We start from the raw sequence: 20,608 nt of genomic DNA on the forward strand, positions 1-20,608 counted from the left end.
AAAACATAAGAATCAATAGAGCAGCTTCTTTTGGGGGGACTTTCAGAAAAAATATGGATAACTATAAGAAAACAAGACACCTTCTACTAAGAATAAAAAAAAAGGGAAGACTAATGAGGATTTGCAATAAAAATAGATTTACAGCAATTCTATGTAAACGTAGTCAATGAAAAAACTAAAAAAAAAAACATTGAATTATATTCCAATGAACACCAGGAACTAATATAAGGGAAAGATGGCTAGATAAGGTTGGTACAAATGGATTATGATAATAGAAAATATAATGAAGCAAAGTGAACTCGGTTGAGTCCCTTGTTAGGCTGGGAGGAACGTAGAGAGTAGAGGTCCCCTTTTTGTTTTTGTTTCTTTGTTGATGTCGGCTACCTCCCAAAATTGGGGGAAGTGCCTTGGTATATGTATGTATGTATAATGAAGCAATGAACAAAGGAATAGAAATAAAAAGTATAGGTAAAGTTATGAAAGTATGGAACTATTATCAGGTAATATCGATAGCTAGTGGTATAACAGCAAATATCAGTGATGGTATAGAAAGAAATTCCGTAACTGATCATGGGATTACCCTCTTAAGCTATCAAACATTACAAGTACTATAGTCAATTTCTTTTAGCGATACAGATTTGCACCGACTCGCAGCGGTGCCCTTTTGGCTCGGAAAATTTTCCAGATCGCTGATTGGTTATAATTATCTCGTCCAACCAATCAGCGATCAGGAAACTTTTCCGAGCTAAAAGGACACCGCTGCGAGTCGGTGCAAATCTGCATCGCTAAAAGAAATTGACTATAGTGGACCTTTTTGCATGTGTGGCCTAAAATCTGACAACCTTAGCCTCTTCGTATATGTGTCCTAGATATGCCCTTGACAAACTTAGCCTTGAAAATGGCATATATGAGAGAGAGAGAGAGAGAGAGAGAGAGAGAGAGAGAGAGAGAGAGAGAGAGAGAGAGATTCAAAACACTTAATAAAATATATGTAGTTAATTGTAGATTAGTGTATTTTGAACAAGAATGATTAGATAAGGTGACTTATGTGCCAATATTTACTGAAAATTGTACAATTACTATGTACAAAATTGTACACAATGAATATTGAGATATGGGGAGTTTCAAACGTTGAATATGCATTCTGGAGAATACAATTGAACTGTTTTAAGACAAGGTTTGTCAAAATGGGAAAGCTTGAAGAATAGCTGCAAGTCCTTGTCTGTAAAGTATAAATGAACAGTGTGAAATAGTTGATTGGTTGATTGTCTTGATGCCCGAGACCCAGAAAGAAAAAAAAAATGGAATACCTGTAAAAAATGGGCTGTAAAAATGTTGAAAAATGACAAAGGCTTGGTTTGAAGTTAAGCAACGTAAGTAAGGGACCATGTGCATTCTTGGGAAGTACTTATTTGAGAGGGCTGTAAAAAGGCTGGCAAAGGCTTAGTTTGAAGTTAAGCAACGTAAGTAAGGGACCATGTGCATGCTTAAGAATTACTCATTGAGAGGGCTGTAAAAAGGTTTAAAAATGACAAAGGCTTGGTTTGAAGTTAAGCAACGTAAGTAAGGGGCCATGTTCATTCTTGGAAAATACTTATTTGAGAGGGCTGTAAAAAAGTTTAAAAATTACCAAGGCTTGATTAAAGTTCATTAACGTAAGAAAGGGGCTGCGTGCATGCTTAAGAATTACTTATTGAGAGGGCTGTAAAAAGGCTGAAAAATGACAAAGGCTTGGTTTGAAGTTAAGCAACGTAAGTAAAGGGCCATGTTCATTCTTGGAAAATACTTATTTGAGAGGGCTGTAAAAAAGTTTAAAAATGACAAAGGCTTGGTTAAAGTTCATTAACGTAAGTAAGGGGCCGTGTGCATGTTTGAGAATTACTTATTGAGAGGGCTGTAAAAAGGTTGAAAAATGACAAAGGCTTGGTTAAAGTTCATTAACGTAAGTAAGGGGCCGTGTGCATGTTTGAGAATTACTTATTGAGAAGGCTGTAAAAAGGTTGAAAAATGACAAAGGCTTGGTTAAAGTTCATTAACGTAAGTAAGGGGCCGTGTGCATGTTTGAGAATTACCTATTGAGAGGGCTATAAAAAGGTTGAAAAATGACAAAGGTTTGGTTAAAGTTAATCAACAAAGTAAGGGTTCATATATTGTGCATCCTGTGGAGGTACCTATTAAAGAGGTCTGTACCAAAGTGATAAAAGTGACAAAATCATGGATGAAGTTAATCTGCGTTAAGTATGAGTATGTATGTGGCCATGTGCATGTTGTGAGAAGTACTCATTGATGAAGTTAATCACTGTACAAAGTGACCATGTTGATATTTTGGGAAATACTTATTGAAAGTAATGTGAGAAAGTGATAACGCCTAGATGGAGTTAATTATCATGTGAGGTCATGTGCAAGTTGTAGGGAATTATTTATTGTAAATGCACTGTAGCTATAAAGTGAGAAAAGTGAAAGAAGATGAAGTTAATCAACATAATTCTGTGGGTATATGCATGTTGCGATAAGTACTCATTAAAATAATAATAAGAAAAGTGACAAAAGACTAGGTGAAGTTAATCAATGTAAGTAAGAGGTCTTTGAAAATAAAATTTTGAGGAAAATCACGGACCCATTCTTGACCAAGAAACTCTGGAATGGAGAATTCGCCACAATTTGGAAACAAGACGTAGAACCCAGCAACAACCACACATCAACCAGGTTGTAAAGTCAAGGAAGATTCGATTATCTGATCACATTGCAAGAAGGGAGGACGAACGTAAACCCAAACAAATAATAACAGTTGATGTCATGGGACGGAGACCTTTGGGAACACATAGAAAGAACTGAAAGAGAATCTAAAGATACATACATACATATACCATTTTGGGGGGTAGCCGACATCAACAAAGAAACAAAAACAAAAAGGGGACCTCTACTCTCTATGTTCCTTCAGCCTAATCAGGGACTCAACCGAGTTCAGCTGGTACTGCTAGGATGTCACAGCCCACCCTCCCACATTATCCACCACAGATTCAGCATTATGAAGCTTCATCTGTGGTGGATAATGTGGGAGGGTGGGCTGTGGCACCCTAGCTGTACCAGCTGAACTCGGTTGAGTCCCTTGTTAGGCTGGAGGAACGTAGAGAGTAGAGGTCCCCTTTTTGTTTTTGTTTCTTTGTTGATGTCGGCTACCCCCCAAAATTGGGGGAAGTGCCTTGGTATATGTATGTATGTATGTATGTATGTACGAAGTGACCATGTGGATGTTTAGGGGTGTACTTATTGCTAAGGTAATGAGAAAGTGAGAAAAATTATAAAAGTCTAGATGAGGTTAATCAACTAAGTATGGCGCCCGGTAGATGTTGTGGGATGTACTTATTGAAAGGTTAGTTATAGAGCGAGAAAGGACAAAATTCTGGGTATAGAGTAATTATTATGTGGCTATGTGAATGTTGATGTACTTACTGAAAGTGTAGCGAGAACTGATATATGCCTAGATGAAGTTAACCCTTTTACCCCCAAAGGACGTACTGGTACGTTTCACAAAACTCATCCCTTTACCCCCATGGACGTACCGGTACGTCCTCGCAAAATAATGCTATAATTTTTTTTTTTTTCATATTTTTGATATTTTTTTGAGAAAATTCAGGCATTTTCCAAGAGAATGAGACCAACCTGACCTCTCTATGACAAAAATTAAGGCTGTTAGAGTAATTTAAAAAAAAATATAATGCAAAATGTGTTGGGACAAAAATAACCCCCTGGGGGTTAAGGGTTGGAAATTTCCAAAGAGCCTGGGGGTAAAAGGGTTAATTATTATTATTATTATTATTATTACTATCCAAGCTACAACCCTTGTTGGAAAAGCAAGATGCTATAAGCCCAGGGGCTCCAACAGGGAAAAATAGCCCAGTGAGGAAAGGAAATAAGGAAAAAAATAAATGAAGAGAAAAAATTAACAATAAATCATTCTAAAAACAGTAACAACGTCAAAACAGACATGTCATATATAAACTATTAACAGCATCAAAAACAAATATGTCATAAATAAACTATAAAAAGACTCATGTCCGCCTGGTCAACAAAAAAGCATTTGCTCCAACTTTGAACTTTTGAAGTTCTACTGATTCAACCACCCGATTAGGAAGATCATTCCACAACTTGGTAACAGCTGGAATAAAACTTCTAGAGTACTGCGTAGTATTGAGTCTCGTGATGGAGAAGGCCTGGCTATTAGAATTAACTGCCTGCCTAGTATTACGAACAGGATAGAATTGTCCAGGGAGATCTGAATGTAAAGGATGGTCAGAGTTATGAAAAATCTTATGCAAAATGCATAATGAACTAATTGAACGACGGTGCCAGAGATTAATATCTAGATCAGGAATAAGAAATTTAATAGACCGTAAGTTTCTGTCCAACAAATTAAGATGAGAATCAGCAGCTGAAGACCAAACAGGAGAACAATACTCAAAACAAGGTAGAATGAAAGAATTAAAACACTTCTTCAGAATAGATTGATCACCGAAAATCTTGAAAGACTTTCTCAATAAGCCTATTTTTTGTGCAATTGAAGAAGACACAGACCTTATATATCAACCTAATGTAACCTACATTGGAACTATCAGGATGAATTTCTACAAACGTCATGAAATTTAGTATAAACACATTAAGAATTATATGATACTTCAATAGCCTAAAAAGCAAGAGTGTTCAAATTTCAACTATTTTCTTTTTTTTCTTTTTATCTAGGCAACCACTTACCTTTATTTACCGCAGCATACTATCTTCATAGAGTCATGTGACTTGAAGATGGGCTCTTGAGCCACGGACCAGGAAGAATTTTGTCATCTTGATGCGTATGATCAATGTCTGAAAAAGGAAATAAATTAATATTCTTGTAATTTTAGCTATCATTACATTCATTCATTAAATACAAAAAAATGAGAGAGAGAGAGAGAGAGAGAGAGAGAGAGAGAGAGAGAGAGAGAGAGAGAGATTCAAAACACTTAATAAAATATATGTAGTTCATTGTAGATTAGTGTATTTTGAACAAGAATGATTAGATAAGGTGACTTATGTGCCAATATTTACTGAAAATTGTACAATTACTATGTACAAAATTGTACACAATGAATATTGAGATATGGGGAGTTTCAAACGTTGAATATGCATTCTGGAGAATACAATTGAACTGTTTTAAGACAAGGTTTGTCAAAATGGGAAAGCTTGAAGAATAGCTGCAAGTCCTTGTCTGTAAAGTATAAATGAACAGTGTGAAATAGTTGATTGGTTGATTGTCTTGATGCCCGAGACCCAGAAAGAAAAAAAAAAATGGAATACCTGTAAAAAATGGGCTGTAAAAATGTTGAAAAATGACAAAGGCTTGGTTTGAAGTTAAGCAACGTAAGTAAGGGACCATGTGCATTCTTGGGAAGTACTTATTTGAGAGGGCTGTAAAAAGGCTGGCAAAGGCTTAGTTTGAAGTTAAGCAACGTAAGTAAGGGACCATGTGCATGCTTAAGAATTACTCATTGAGAGGGCTGTAAAAAGGTTTAAAAATGACAAAGGCTTGGTTTGAAGTTAAGCAACGTAAGTAAGGGGCCATGTTCATTCTTGGAAAATACTTATTTGAGAGGGCTGTAAAAAAGTTTAAAAATTACCAAGGCTTGATTAAAGTTCATTAACGTAAGAAAGGGGCTGCGTGCATGCTTAAGAATTACTTATTGAGAGGGCTGTAAAAAGGCTGAAAAATGACAAAGGCTTGGTTTGAAGTTAAGCAATGTAAGTAAAGGGCCATGTTCATTCTTGGAAAATACTTATTTGAGAGGGCTGTAAAAAAGTTTAAAAATGACAAAGGCTTGGTTTGAAGTTAAGCAATGTAAGTAAGGGACCATGTACATTCTTGGGAATGACTTATTTGAGAGGGATGTAAAAAGGTTAAAAAATGACAAAGACTTGGTTTGAAGTTAAGCAACGAAAGTAAGGGACCATGTGCATTCATGAGAAGTACTTATTTGAGAGGGCTGTAAAAAGGTTAAAAATGACAAAGGCTTGGTTAAAGTTCATTAACATAAGTAAGGGGCCGTGTGCATGCTTGAGAAGTACTTATTTGAGAGGGCAGTAAAAAGGCTGAAAAAATGACAGAGGCTTGGTTTGAAGTTAAGCAACGTAAGTAAGGGACCATGTTCATTCTTGGAAAATACTTATTGAGAGGCCTGTAAAAAGGTTGGAAAATGACAGAGGCTTGGTTTGAAGTTAAGCAACGTAAGTAAGGGACCATGTTCATTCTTGGAAAATACTTATTGAGAGGCCTGTAAAAAGGTTGGAAAATGACAGAGGCTTGGTTTGAAGTTAAGCAACGTAAGTAAGGGACCATGTTCATTCTTGGAAAATACTTATTGAGAGGCCTGTAAAAAGGTTGGAAAATGACAGAGGCTTGGTTTGAAGTTAAGCAACGTAAGTAAGGGACCATGTTCATTCTTGGAAAATACTTATTGAGAGGCCTGTAAAAAGGTTGGAAAATGACAGAGGCTTGGTTTGAAGTTAAGCAACGTAAGTAAGGGACCATGTTCATTCTTGGAAAATACTTATTGAGAGGCCTGTAAAAAGGTTGGAAAATGACAGAGGCTTGGTTTGAAGTTAAGCAACGTAAGTAAGGGACCATGTGCATTCTTGAGAAGTTTTGTAAAAAGGTCGAAAAATAACAAAGGCTTGGTTAAAGTTCATTAACGTAAGTAAGGGGCCGTGTGCATGTTTGAGAATTACTTATTGAGAGGGCTATAAAAAGGTTGAAAAATGACAAAGGCTTGGTTTGAAGTTAAGCAGCGTTAAGTAAGGGTCCATATATTGTGCATGCTGTGGAGGTATCTATTAAAGAGGTCTGTACCAAAGTGATAAAAGTGACAAAATCATGGATGAAGTTAATCTGCGTTAAGTATGAGTATGAATGTGGCCATGTGCATGTTGTGAGAAGTACTTATTGATGAAGTTGATCACTGTACAAAATGACCATGTTGATATTTTGGGAAATACTTATTGAAAGCAATGTGAGAAAGTGATAACGCCTCGATGGAGTTAATTATCATGTGAGGTCATGTGCAAGTTGTAGGGAATTATTTATTGTGAATGTACTGTAGCTATAAAGTGAGAAAAGTGAAAGAAGATGGAGAAGTTAATCAACATAATTATGTGGGTATATGCATGATGCGAGAAGTACTCATTAAAATAATAATAAGAAAAGTGACAAAAGGCTAGGTGAAGTTAATCAATGTAAGTAAGAGGTCTTTGAAAATAAAATTTTGAGGAAAATCACGGACCCATTCTTGACCAAGAAACTCTGGAATGGAGAATTCGCCACAATTTGGAAACAAGACATAGAACATAGCAACCACACATCAACCAGGTTGTAAAGTCAAGGAAGATTCGATTAGCTGATCATATTGCAAGAAGGGAGGACGCACGTAAACCCAAACAAATACTAACAGTTGATGTCATGGGACGGAGACCTTTGGGAAGGCATAGAAAGAACTGAAAGAGAATCTAAAGATAGCTTGGATAAATGGATCCATGGATGGATTTAGCATAAGATAGAGGAGGTAGGAGACGTCTTTCGAGAGCGGTCATGAGTCAACAAGTGGCTCAAAGACAAATTTAGTAGAGTAGTAAGAAAAGTGACAAAAGCTGGGATGAAATTAATGAATGAGCGAAGTGACTTTTATAATTTTTTTCACTTTCTCATTGCATTATAAATAAGTCCACCCCTAAACATCCACATGGTCACTTCGTACATACATACATACATATACCAAGGCACTTCCCTCAATTTTGGGGGCTAGCCGACATCAACAAAGAAACAAAAACAAAAAGGGGACCTCTACTCTCTACGTTCCTCCCACCCTAACAAGGGACTCAACCGAGTTCAGCTGGTACTCCTAGGGTGTCACAGCCCACCCTCCCACATTATCCACCACAGATTCAGCATTATGAAGCTTCATCTGTGGTGGATAATGTGGGAGGGTGAAGCTGAATCCGTGGTGGATAATGTGGGAGGGTGGGCTGTGACACCCTAGCTTTACCAGCTGAACTCGGTTGAGTCCCTTGTTAGGGTGGGAGGAATGTAGAGAGTAGAGGTCCCTTTTTTGTTTTTGCTTCTTGTTGATGTCGGCTAGCCCCCAAAATTGGGGGAAGTGCCTTGGTATATGTATGTATGTATGTACGAAGTGACCATGTGGATGTTTAGGGGTGGACTTATTGCTAACGCAATGAGAAAGTGAGAAAAGTTATAAAAGTCTAGATGAGGTTAATCAACTAAGTATGGTGCCTGGTAAATGTTGTGGGATGTACTTATTGAAAGGGTAGTTATAGAGTGGGAAAGGACAAAATTCTGGGTATAGAGTAATTATTATGTGGCTATGTGAATGTTGATGTACTTACTGAAAGTGTAGCGAGAACTGATATATGCCTGGATGAAGTTAACCCTTTTACCCCCAGGCTCTTTGGAAATTTCCAACCCTTAACCCCCAAGGGGTTATTTTTTCCCCAGCACATTTTGCAGTATATTTTCTTTAAATTGCTCTAACAGCCTTAATTTTTGTCATAGAGAGGTCAGGTTGGTCTCATTCTCTTGGAAAATGCCTGAATTTTCTCAAAAAAATTATCAAAAGTATGAAAAAAAAAATTTTTAGAGCATTTTTTTTGCAAGGACGTACCGGTACATCCATGGGGGTAAAGGGATGGGTTTTGTGAAACGTACAAGTACGTCCTTTGGGGGTAAAAGGGTTAAAAATTATATGATACTTCAATAGCCTAAAAAGCACGAGTGTTCGAATTTCAACTATTTTTTTTTCTTTTATCTAGGCAACCACTTACCTTTATTTACCGCAGCATACTATCTTCATAGAGTCATGTGACTTGAAGATGGGCTCTTGAGCCACGGTCCAGGAAGAATTTCGTCATCTTGATGAGTATGATCAACGTCTGAAAAAGGAAATAAATTAATATTCTTGTAATTTTAGCTATCATTACATTCATTCATTAAATACAAAAAAATGAGAGAGAGAGAGAGAGAGAGAGAGAGAGAGAGAGAGAGAGAGAGAGAGAGAGAGAGAGAGAGAGAGAGAGAATTTGATAGTTATAGTAATTAACAGATTATCAGTATGAAATGAAAGATGGCAAACAAATACACTCGAAAACTTATTTTTCTAAAAGATTACTCAAATCATTTGTCCACTTTACATATAGGAGGATAGATGTGAGAGAGGCAAGAGAGCGTGCTAGAAATAGGAATGAATGGCGAGCGATTGTGACACAGTTCCGGTAGGCCCTGCTGCTGCCTCCGGTGCCTTAGATGACCGAGGAGGTAGCAGCAGTAGGGGATTCAGCATTATGAAGCTTCATCTGTGGTGGATAATGTGGGAGGGTGGGCTGTGACACCCTAGCAGTACCAGCTGAACTTGGTTGAGTCCCTGGTTAGGCTGGAGGAACGTAGAGAGTAGAGGTCCCCTTTTTTGTTTTGTTTCATTTGTTGATGTCGGCTACCCCCAAAAATTGGGGCAAGTGCCTTGGTATATGTATGTATGTACAACAACTTACTGTACAGTCCACAGTATATTATTGTTGCCACACGGTGCATAGCGCTATAATTTCTGGAAAGTTCATAAATACTTCCATTTTTTTTTACTTCCAAAGCTTCTCTAATTTATAAGGCACCTTGTTTAGTTGGCAAATCTAATTTCCTTCCTTCTATACTACAGTACTTTTTCTAAATTTTCTTAACCCTTTTACCCCCAAAGGACGTACTGGTACGTTTCACAAAAGCCATCCCTTTACCCCCATGGACGTACCGGTACGTCCTTGCAAAAAAAATGCTATAAAATTTTTAATTCATATTTTTGATAATTTTTTGAGAAAATTCAGGCATTTTCCAAGAGAATGAGACCAACCTGACCTCTCTATGACAAAAATTAAGGCTGTTAGAGCAATTTAAAAAAAATATACTGCAAAATGTGCTGGGAAAAAAATACCCCTTGGGGGTTAAGGGTTGGAAATTTCCAAATAGCCTGGGGGTAAAAGGGTTAACTCTCTACAGCCAATAAAATGCCGTTATACCATCTGCCTCTCTACAAAACTCACAAAGCCTGTTGTTTGCATTCCAGTTTTTACAATTTTCTTTTAAATCTATCGTATTCAACATGGCTTCATTGTTTTGACAGTTTTCTCAGCGCTACTTTCACCTATGCAATCCATTTTGCTAATACCTTTTACAAATCATTTCTGCCTTCTTTTCTTCTGTTTTGTTATTTCTGCTTCCATTTCTTCTGTATCTATATCATTTCCAGATGTCACTTTACTTTCAGCTTTTACTTTCTATAATTTCATACTTCAATTTCATTATTATACTTTTTACATATTTTTAAATAACTTTCCCCCTTACAGTTACCTTATTTGGTCTTCCACTATCTCTTTAACCCTTTTACCCCCAAAAAGGACGTACTGGTACGTTTCACAAAAGCCATCCCTTTACCCCCATGGACGTACCGGTACGTCCTTGCAAAAAAATGCTATAAAATTTTTTTTTTTTTTTCATATTTTTTATAATTTTTTGAAAAAATTCAGGCATTTTCCAAGAGAATGAGACCAACCTGACCTCTCTATGACAAAAATTAAGCCTCTTAGAGCAATTAAAAAAAAATATACTGCAAAATGTGCTGGGAAAAAAATAACCCCTTGGGGGTTGAGGGTTGGAAATTTCCAAAGAGCCTGGGGGTAAAAGGGTTAACTAACCATTTATCATTTGATGTATTGATTTTTCTAAATGCATCACCTTTTTCATACAATTCTATTCTCTACTGTCAATATTGCCTGGTTCAGCTATTAACCAGAAATAAGGTGTAGTTGCTTTTTCATGCAATTCTATTCTCTACTGTCAATGTTGCCTGGTTCAGCTATTAACCACAAATAAGGTGTAGTTGCTTTTTCATGCAATTCTATTCTCTACTGTCAATGTTGCCTGGTTCAGCTATTAACCACAAATAAGGTGTAGTTGCTTTTTCATGCAATTCTATTCTCTACTGTCAATGTTGCCTGGTTCAGCTATTAACCCCAAATAAGGTGGAGTTGCTTTTTCATGCAATTCTATTCTCTACTGTCAATATTGCCTGGTTCAGCTATTAACCACAAATAAGGTGTAGTTGCTTTTTCATGCAATTCTATTCTCTACTGTCAATGTTGCCTGGTTCAGCTATTAACCCCAAATAAGGTGGAGTTGCTTTTTCATGCAATTCTATTCTCTACTGTCAATGTTGCCTGGTTCAGCTATTAACCCCAAATAAGGTGGAGTTGCTTTTTCATGCAATTCTATTCTCTACTGTCAATGTTGCCTGGTTCAGCTATTAACCCCAAATAAGGTGGAGTTGCTTTTTCATGCAATTCTATTCTCTACTGTCAATGTTGCCTGGTTCAGCTACTAACCCCAAAAAAGGTGTAGTTGCTTTTTCATACAATTCTATTCTCTACTGTCAATGTTGCCTGGTTCAGCTATCAACCCCAAATAAGGTGTAGTTGCTTTTTCATGCAATTCTATTCTCTACTGTCAATGTTCCCTAGTTCAGCTATTAACCACAAATAAGGTGTAGTTGCAACTTCTCACATTCCTTTAATATTATTGAATTGAAGTCCTTCTAACTTCATAACACCCAAACATCTCATTAGTTGCTAACAATTTAGGTACCATCTGCATACGCTGATGCGAGTCAGTTGGCTCGAGTATCTTGTAATAAAGTGCGGTCACCAGGACGTTGTCTCGTTACAAACCCAACATTAAGAAGAGCTACTCAATTGTGTGGCTTACTGTGCTTGCATCCAGCGTCTGATCCTGCAAACAGCAGTGACTTCTGCACCCCAAGGAAGGGGGAGAAAGGATAGGTAGAAAAGCCATTCAATTTCACCTCTCACTCATTGTATCACAACTTTTCTTCAAATGAGATGTTTATTGTCCCGAGAAGGAGCCAGGTTTGCTACACAATCTGTGGAACAACAATCAATGGCCAAGGCTACCGATATCGAGGGACAGATGGGTACACTCAGTTGGTAATAGCCAAAAGGAGTTTGTCTGATGTTAGTCGACTCTTGTCTTTAAGAACTGTGCCTCTGACATGTTCTTCCTAAGAGCTGGTATATGTGATATGTTTGATTTTGATGTACTTTAATCCAAGATGGTCCTTAACCCTTTTACCCCCAGGCTATTTGGAAATTTCCGACCCTTAACCCCCAGGGGGTTATTTTTTTCCCAGCACATTTTGCAGTATATTTTTTTTTAAATTGCTCTAACAGCCTTAATTTTTGTCATAGAGAGGTCAGGTTGGTCTCATTCTCTTGGAAAATGCCTGAATTTTCTCAAAAAATTATCAAAAATATGAAAAAAAAATTTTTATAGCATTTTTTTGCAAGGACGTACCGGTACGTCCAGGGGGGTAAAAGGATGGCTTTTGTGAAACGTACCAGTACTTCCTTTGGGGGTAAAAGGGTTAATCTCTTTCTCAGCAGGAAAGGCAAGGCTAACTTTCTCATGAAACCAGAGAGTAAAAGAGTTCTAGAAACTTTTCTTATTTTTTTCCATTGCTATATGAAGAGCTGTGGCGTCCTCAATGTACAGGAAGGCCAGCCCTCCTGGTCAGCACTATGCGCTCTTGTAGAAAAAAAAAAAAAAGTCGAGGTCGTGAACCTGGTCAAGGCCACAAGCTCCTATTATTATCAATATTAATACTAGCTAAGCTATAACTTTAGTTGGAAAAGCAGGATGCTATAAGCCCAAGGGATTCTACAAAAAATAGCCCAGTGAGGAAAGGAAATTGATAAACTACAAGAGAGGAAATGAACAATTAAAACAACATACTTTAAGAGCAGTAATAACATTAAAATTAATCTTTCATAAAAAACTATAAAAAGAGGTTTGCTGCAAGTTTGAAGTTCTATCGATTCAACCACCTGATTAGGAAGATCATTCTACAACTTGGTCACAGCTGGAATAAAACTTCCAGAATACTGTAGTATTGAGCCTTATGATGAAGAAGGCATGACTATTAGAATTAACTGCATACCTAGTAGGCCTATTACAATATTACAAACAGAATGGTACTGTTCAGGAAGATCTGAATGCAAGGGATGGTCAGAATTATAAAAAAAATCTTCTGCACCCACAACAAACTAACTGAACAACGGTGCCAGAGATTCATTTTACTGTAAATCAGGAATAAGAAATTTAATAGACGCTAAGTCCACGTCTAAGAAATTAAGATGAGAATCATCAGCAGAAGACCAGACAGGAGAACAATACTTGAAACAAGGTAGAATGAAAGAATTAAAACACTTCTTCAGAATAGATTGATCATCCAAAATTTTGAGACCATATTTTGTTCAACTGAAGAGGAGACAGACCAAATGTGTTTCTCAAACTAAATTTTCTATAGAGAATCACACCCAAAATTTTATCATACATAGTTATAAAAAAAAAAATATCAAAGCTGAAATCCGGATGTTGAGGAGCCACTATCCTCGACTTACTTACAATCGCACTTTGACTTATAGTTAGGGTTCTACTTCATACCCTATAATTTGCCCCATGCAAATCAAGGTACCCATCCACAACTCTTTGCAATCTATTACTTAACCCTTTTACCCCCAAAGGACGTACTGGTACGTTTCACAAAAGCCATCCCTTTACCCCCATGGACGTATCGGTACGTCATTGCAAAAAAATGCTATACATTTTTTTTTTTTCTTCATATTTTTGATAATTTTTTGAGAAAATTCAGGCATTTTCCAAGAGAATGAGACCAACCTAACCTCTTTATGACAAAAATTAAGGCTGTTAGAGCAATTAAAAAAAAATATACGGCAAAATGTGCTGGGAAAAAATAACCCCCTGGGGGTTAAGGGTTGGAAATTTCCAAATAGCCTGGGGGTTAAAGGGTTAAAATTTCAATAATGATTCTAAGGCCCCACTTCCTTCTGTTGTCACTTCACAATAAAGGAAAACTTTTGTGGACCTCCTCTCTAACACAAAATCAAATTGACTAGCGAGTGTACAGTACACAATTGCTTCAGATCATTTTCTCAGCCTTTCTTCCTTAACCTATACCAACACTTCAGGCAATTTTACTCCTTAATAATTTCTAAATGCAATGCAACCCCTTACCTTTGTATTCCATCACTGGAGGGGGCCCTTCCTATTTTGTCAGGTCTTCAGATTTTTTTGATAAAGTTTTGGGCGAGACTGGTTCCCATGCTTAAGCTTCCTTGGGGGGACTGCCTTCTCAGCCATTAAATTTTCTGCCGTTTCTTTTATTCTGCACAAATCTTCTCATCAATGTTAACGTTTGCCAATCACAGCTGTTCAATCTTCACTTTCATTGTGGATTAACGTCTTCCTCATGCTTTCTTTCTGTAGAAACCTGAAATACAGACAAATCATAAGTCACATGCAACTCCAAAAGTAATGTTCATGTCGATCCAGGATTCACCATTGTAACAAACTAGCTTGTTTATTGAATATGCCTTTGAGTAAAATATTTGAATACTAAAGTAGATCAGTACTATGCAATTTTTAATCAATGGAAATAGGAATGTTTTCCTTTGAAAATAAGTATTTATGAAGGTTGAAAATATTACAAATCCCTTTTAAAGTAATTTTTATTTTCCTTAATATACAAACCTAAGTCCTTTCATAAGACTATATTTTTAGAGTAAAACTTTGTCGAATGATGTTTGTATTTTTCCTTATTATACAGACTTGAGTTCTTTTACAGGAGTATGTCTTTAGTGTGAAACTTTGCCGAATGAAGAAACAACCTTTCAGAAAAGTTAGTTTTGACACTGATAAATTGGCACAATTGGAAACTAGAGTTCAGTAACATTTCAAAATAGAAAATAGATTCACCACACTGCAAGAGGAGGAGCCAGACTGGCAGTAAGTTAGTGAAGTAGTCTTGAAAACAGCAGTGTCTGCACTGGAAATGGTACAAAGAAGAAAGAAAAGGGTCCATCAGGACTGTCAGAGCAAGAATGCTAAGAATGAGGTTAGCAGACAGTTTACATGCTCAGTCCGAAAGGAGACCGAGCACAGCAAATGTAAGAGCGTAAACTCCTATAGTGTACTGAGATGGCTTCACAGTCTGGGTTGGTTCTCGATACCACGCCATCCCTCTAACATGTAAGAGGCAGGAGTCTCCAGCGAACCCTCTGTCGATCGTTTTTCCAGGGCTTCTTCGATGATTTCTCCGTTTTGGAATGAGCAATGTCTACAGAAGCTAATAAAGACGTGAAAAGGTGGAAGACTTAGAACATGAGAAGCACAGATGCTACTTCTCGGCACCCTTATTTGGGATCAAAGACTGTGGGAGTCGGAAAGACACAGAAGGGGCAGCTTCAGAAGTCCTGGCCGCAGAAAAAAATCTGCAGACAGATCACCAGCGATGCCCAGGGAAGACCACTTTCCATAGGTTTCAATTGTTGTCATCGTTGTAAAGCCACGCAGAGCGAGGGAATGACTGCAAACGGTCAAGACCCCGAGGGGGAGGTACAAAGATGATTACATTATTGGCAGGTATGCACATAAACCTATCACACATTTGTGGCTTTACCCATAACAACTGCATATTCTTGAGTTTTCAACTCAATTCATACAGTTTTACCCAGAGACAACAGTATGTCAGCCCACTTAACCATTTATTCTAGATCATCATCTCCTTCCATGCCTATTGACGCAAAGGGGCGTCGGTTAGATTTCACCAGACGTCTCTATTTTGAGTTTTGAAATCAATACTTCTCCATTCATCATCTCCTACTTCACGCTTCAAAGTCTTTTTCTAGAAAGAAAAAGCAAACAATAAAAACAGCTTGTGGCTGAAATCAAAAGTGAGTGTCTAGCTGACTGTTGAGTGGGCAGGGCTTGGGCAGGGCTTACTCTCCAACCCCTAACAACCCCCAGGAATCATAACTTCCACATTATGTTATTTTTATAATAAAATAAATTTTTGAATATACTTACCCGGTGATTATATAAGCTGCAGCTCTGCTGCTCGACAGAAAACTCTACGTTCAAAATCCGCCAGCGATCGCTATGCAGGTAGGGGGTGTACTTCAACAGCGCCATCTGTCGGGCAGGTACTCAGTACTCAATGTAAACACAGAACTCAATTTTCTCCTCGGTCCACTGGGTCTCTATTGGGGAGGAAGGGAGGGTCCTTTAATATATAATCACCGAGTAAGTATATTCAAAAATTTATTTTATTATAAAAATAACATTTTTCAATATTAAACTTAGCCGGTGATTATATAAGCTGATTCACACCCAGGGGGGTGGGTAGAGACCAGCAATAATTGTTTACATTATTATGAGCTAAGGATTTTTTATTTCATTTTAGCAGTTATTCAAAATAACAAACATAAAATAAATAAGTACCTGGTAAGGAAGTCGACTTGAACAATTACTCTGCCTTTTTAAGTACGTCTTCCTTACGGAGCCTCGCGATCCTCTTAGGATGCTGAGCGACCCCTAGGAGCTGAAGTATCAAGGGTTGCAACCCATACTACAGGACCTCATCAAAACCTCTAATCTAGGCGCTTCTCAAGAAAAGAATTTGACCACCCGCCAAATCAACCAGGATGCGAAAGGCTTCTTAGCCTTCCGGACAACCCAAAAACAACAATAAAAAACATTTCAAGAGAAAGATAAAAAAGGTTATGGAATTAGGGGAATGTAGTGGTTGAGCCCTCACCCACTACTGCACTCGCTGCTACGAATGGTCCCAGGGTGTAGCAGTTCTCGTAAAGAGACTGGACATCTTTAAGATAAAAAGACGCGAACACTGACTTGCTTCTCCAATAGGTTGCGTCCATTATACTCTGCAGAGATCTATTTTGTTTAAAGGCCACTGAAGTTGCGACAGCTCTAACTTCATGTGTCCTTACCTTCAGCAAAGCTTGGTCTTCCTCACTCAGATGGGAATGAGCTTCTCGTATCAACAGTCTGATATAATAGGATAAGGCATTCTTTGACATAGGCAAAGAAGGTTTCTTAATAGAACACCATAAAGCTTCTGACTGTCCTCGTAAAGGTTTAGTTCGTCTTAAATAGAACTTAAGAGCTCTAACAGGGCATAAGACTCTTTCTAGTTCATTTCCAACCATATTTGAAAGGCTTGGAATATCGAACGATTTCGGCCAAGGACGAGAAGGTAGCTCGTTTTTGGCTAGAAAACCAAGCTGTAAAGAACATGTAGCCGTTTCAGATGAAAATCCGATGTTCCTGCTGAAGGCGTGAATCTCACTGACTCTTTTAGCTGTGGCCAAGCAAACCAGGAAAAGAGTCTTTAAAGTGAGATCTTTAAAGGAGGCTGAATGTAGTGGCTCGAACCTTTCTGACATAAGGAATCTTAGTACCACGTCTAAATTCCAACCAGGTGTAGCCAAACGACGCTCCTTCGTGGTCTCAAAAGACTTAAGGAGGTCCTGTAGATCTTTGTTGTTGGAAAGATCTAAGCCTCTGTGACGGAAGACTGATGCCAACATGCTTCTGTAACCTTTGATAGTGGGAGCTGAAAGAGATCTTTCTTTCCTCAGGTATAATAGGAAGTCAGCTATTTGGGTTACAGAGGTACTGGTCGAGGATACTGATACTGACTTGCACCAGTTTCGGAAGACTTCCCACTTCGACTGGTAGACTCTAAGAGTGGATGTCCTCCTTGCTCTAGCAATCGCCCTGGCTGCCTCCTTCGAAAAGCCTCTAGCTCTAGAGAGTCTTTCGATAGTCTGAAGGCAGTCAGACGAAGAGCGTGGAGGCCTTGGTGTACCTTCTTTACGTGTGGCTGACGTAGAAGGTCCACCCTTAGAGGAAGAGTTCTGGGAACGTCCACTAGCCATTGAAGTACCTCGGTGAACCATTCTCTCGCGGGCCAGAGGGGAGCAACTAACGTCAACCTTGTCCCTTCGTGAGAGGCGAACTTCTGCAGTACCTTGTTGACAATCTTGAACGGGGGGAATGCATATAGGTCTAGATGTGACCAATCCAGTAGAAAGGCATCTATATGAACTGCTGCTGGGTCCGGGATTGGTGAGCAATATATTGGGAGCCTCTTGGTCATCGAGGTTGCGAAGAGATCTATGGTAGGCTGGCCCCATGTGGCCCACAGTCTCTTGCACACATCCTTGTGTAGGGTCCATTCTGTTGGAATGATTTGTCCCTTCCGACTGAGGCAATCTGCCATGACATTCAAGTTGCCTTGGATGAACCTCGTTACTAGAGAAAGGTTTAGATCTTTTGACCAGGTGAGGAGGTCCCTTGCGATCTCGTACAACGTCATAGAATGGGTCCCTCCTTGCTTGGAGATGTACGCCAAAGCCGTGGTGTTGTCCGAGTTCACCTCCACCACTTTGCCTTGAAGGAGGGACTTGAAGCTTTTCAAGGCCAGATGAACTGCCAGTAGCTCCTTGCAGTTGATATGTAACGTTCTTTGATTCGAGTTCCAAGTTCCCGAGCATTCCCGACCGTCTAATGTCGCACCCCAGCCCGTGTCCGATGCGTCCGAGAAGAGAACGTGGTTGGGGGTCTGAACAGCCAGGGGCAGACCCTCTCTGAGGCTGATACTGTCCTTCCACCAAGTCAGGGATGACTTCATCTTCTCGGAAATGGGGATCGAGACCGCTTCTAGCGTCTTGTCCTTTTTCCAGTAAACAGCTAGGTGAAATTGAAGGGGACGGAGGTGTAGTCTCCCTAACGAAACGAACTGTTCCAGGGATGATAGCGTCCCTATCAGACTCATCCACTGTCTGACTGAACATCGTTCCTTTTTCAGCATGTTCTGGATGCATACCTGGGCTTGACTTGTTCTGGGGGCCGACGGAAAAGCCCGAAAAGCTTGACTGTGAATCTCCATCCCTAAATACACAATAGTTTGGGATGGGACCAGTTGAGACTTTTCCATATTGACCAGGAGACCCAATTCCTTGATCAGATCTAGAGTCCACTTTAGATTCTCCAGACAGCGACGACTGGAAGCAGCTCTTAGAAGCCAGTCGTCCAAATAGAGGGAGGCTCTGATGTCCGCTAAATGAAGGAATTTGGCTATATTCCTCATCAGCCTCGTAAACACAAGAGGAGCTGTGCTTAGGCCAAAGCACAGGGCTTGAAATTGGTAGACAACCTTTTCGTAAACGAATCTCAGAAAAGGTTGGGAGTCTGGGTGGATGGGGACGTGAAAGTATGCGTCCCTTAGGTCTAAAGAGACCATCCAGACTTCCTTTCTGACCGCTGCTAGAACGGACTTTGTGGTCTCCATGGCGAACGTCTGCTTTGTGACAAAGACATTCAGCGCACTGACGTCTAGCACCGGCCTCCACCCTCCTGTCTTCTTTACCACTAAGAAGAGACGGTTGTAGAAGCCCGGGGATTGATGGTCCCGGACTTTGACTACCGCTCCCTTTTCTAGTAAGAGAGACACCTCCTGCTTCAAAGCTCGTCTCTTGTCTTCCTCTCTGTACCTGGGAGAGAGATCGATGGGAGACGTTGCTAGAGGGGGTTTGCGTACAAACGGGATCTTGTACCCTTCTCTGAGCAACTTCACAGATTGTGCATCTGCGCCTCTTTTCTCCCAGGTCTGCCAGAAGTTCTTGAGTCTGGCTCCCACTGCTGTCTGAAGAAGGAGGCAGTCAGACTCTGCCTTTAAAGGACTTGGTACCTTTCTTCTTCCCACGTCTCCCTTCGACACGAGCACCTCCTCTGCTGGAGGCTCTGCCACGAAAGGGCGGAATGAATATGGACGCTGGAGTGTCCATCCTGGGTCTTGACAAGGTAGGCAAAGGGGTGGCTTTGCGGGCAGAGGACGCAACCAGGTCATGGGTGTCCTTCTGAATCAAAGAGGCAGCAATCTCCTTAATCAAGTCCTCTGGAAAAAGGCACTTTGAGAGAGGAGCAAAAAGAAGTTCTGATCTCTGACACGGTGTTACTCCAGCTGACAGGAAAGAGCAAAGGTTCTCCCGTTTCTTGAGGACCCCGGATACGAACGAAGCCGCAAGCTCACTAGATCCGTCACGTATGGCCTTGTCCATGCAGGACATTATGAGCAAGGAAGATTCCTTGTCAGACGGGGAGATCTTCCTGCTCAAAGCTCCCAGACACCAGTCCAAAAAGTTAAAGACCTCGAAGGCTCTAAATACTCCTTTCAACAGATGGTCTAGGTCCGTAGGAGACCAGCATATCTTAGAGCGTCTCATGGCTAGCCTGCGGGGAGAGTCTACCAGACTTGAGAAGTCGCCCTGGGCAGAGGCAGGAACTCCCAAGCCGAGAACTTCTCCCGTGGCGTACCAGACGCTCGATCTGGAAGAGAGTCTCGCAGGGGGAAACGTAAACGCTGTCTTCCCTAGGTTCTTTTTGGACTGCATCCAATCTCCTAAAACTCGTAAAGCTCTCTTGGACGAGCGGGCGAGGACAAGTTTCGTAAAGGCAGGCGCGGATGACTGCGTACCTAAAGCAAACTCTGACGGAGGAGAGCGTGGAGCCGCAGACACAAACTGGTCCGGATACATCTCTTTGAACAGAGCAAGAACTTTTCTAAAGTCCAAA

At 39.7% G+C, this 20,608-nt stretch overlaps 1 long non-coding RNA gene across 4 annotated transcripts in view; it reads right to left on the bottom strand.

Annotated features, from left to right (window-relative positions):
• Positions 1–20,608, bottom strand: part of LOC137651310 (uncharacterized) — a 46,251-nt gene that overhangs the window by 4,952 nt on the left and 20,691 nt on the right. For all 4 annotated transcript variants that reach the window (XR_011046084.1, XR_011046082.1, XR_011046083.1 and 1 more), the window contains exons 3-5: positions 14,186–14,441; positions 8,860–8,967; positions 4,753–4,860 (exon numbers count right to left, since the gene is read on the bottom strand). This is a non-coding gene — a long non-coding RNA (uncharacterized lncRNA). The remainder of the gene's footprint in view (positions 1–4,752; positions 4,861–8,859; positions 8,968–14,185; positions 14,442–20,608) is intronic.

Source organism: Palaemon carinicauda, chromosome 12, assembly GCF_036898095.1.
Source record: "Palaemon carinicauda isolate YSFRI2023 chromosome 12, ASM3689809v2, whole genome shotgun sequence".
Lineage (NCBI taxonomy): Eukaryota > Metazoa > Arthropoda > Malacostraca > Decapoda > Palaemonidae > Palaemon > Palaemon carinicauda.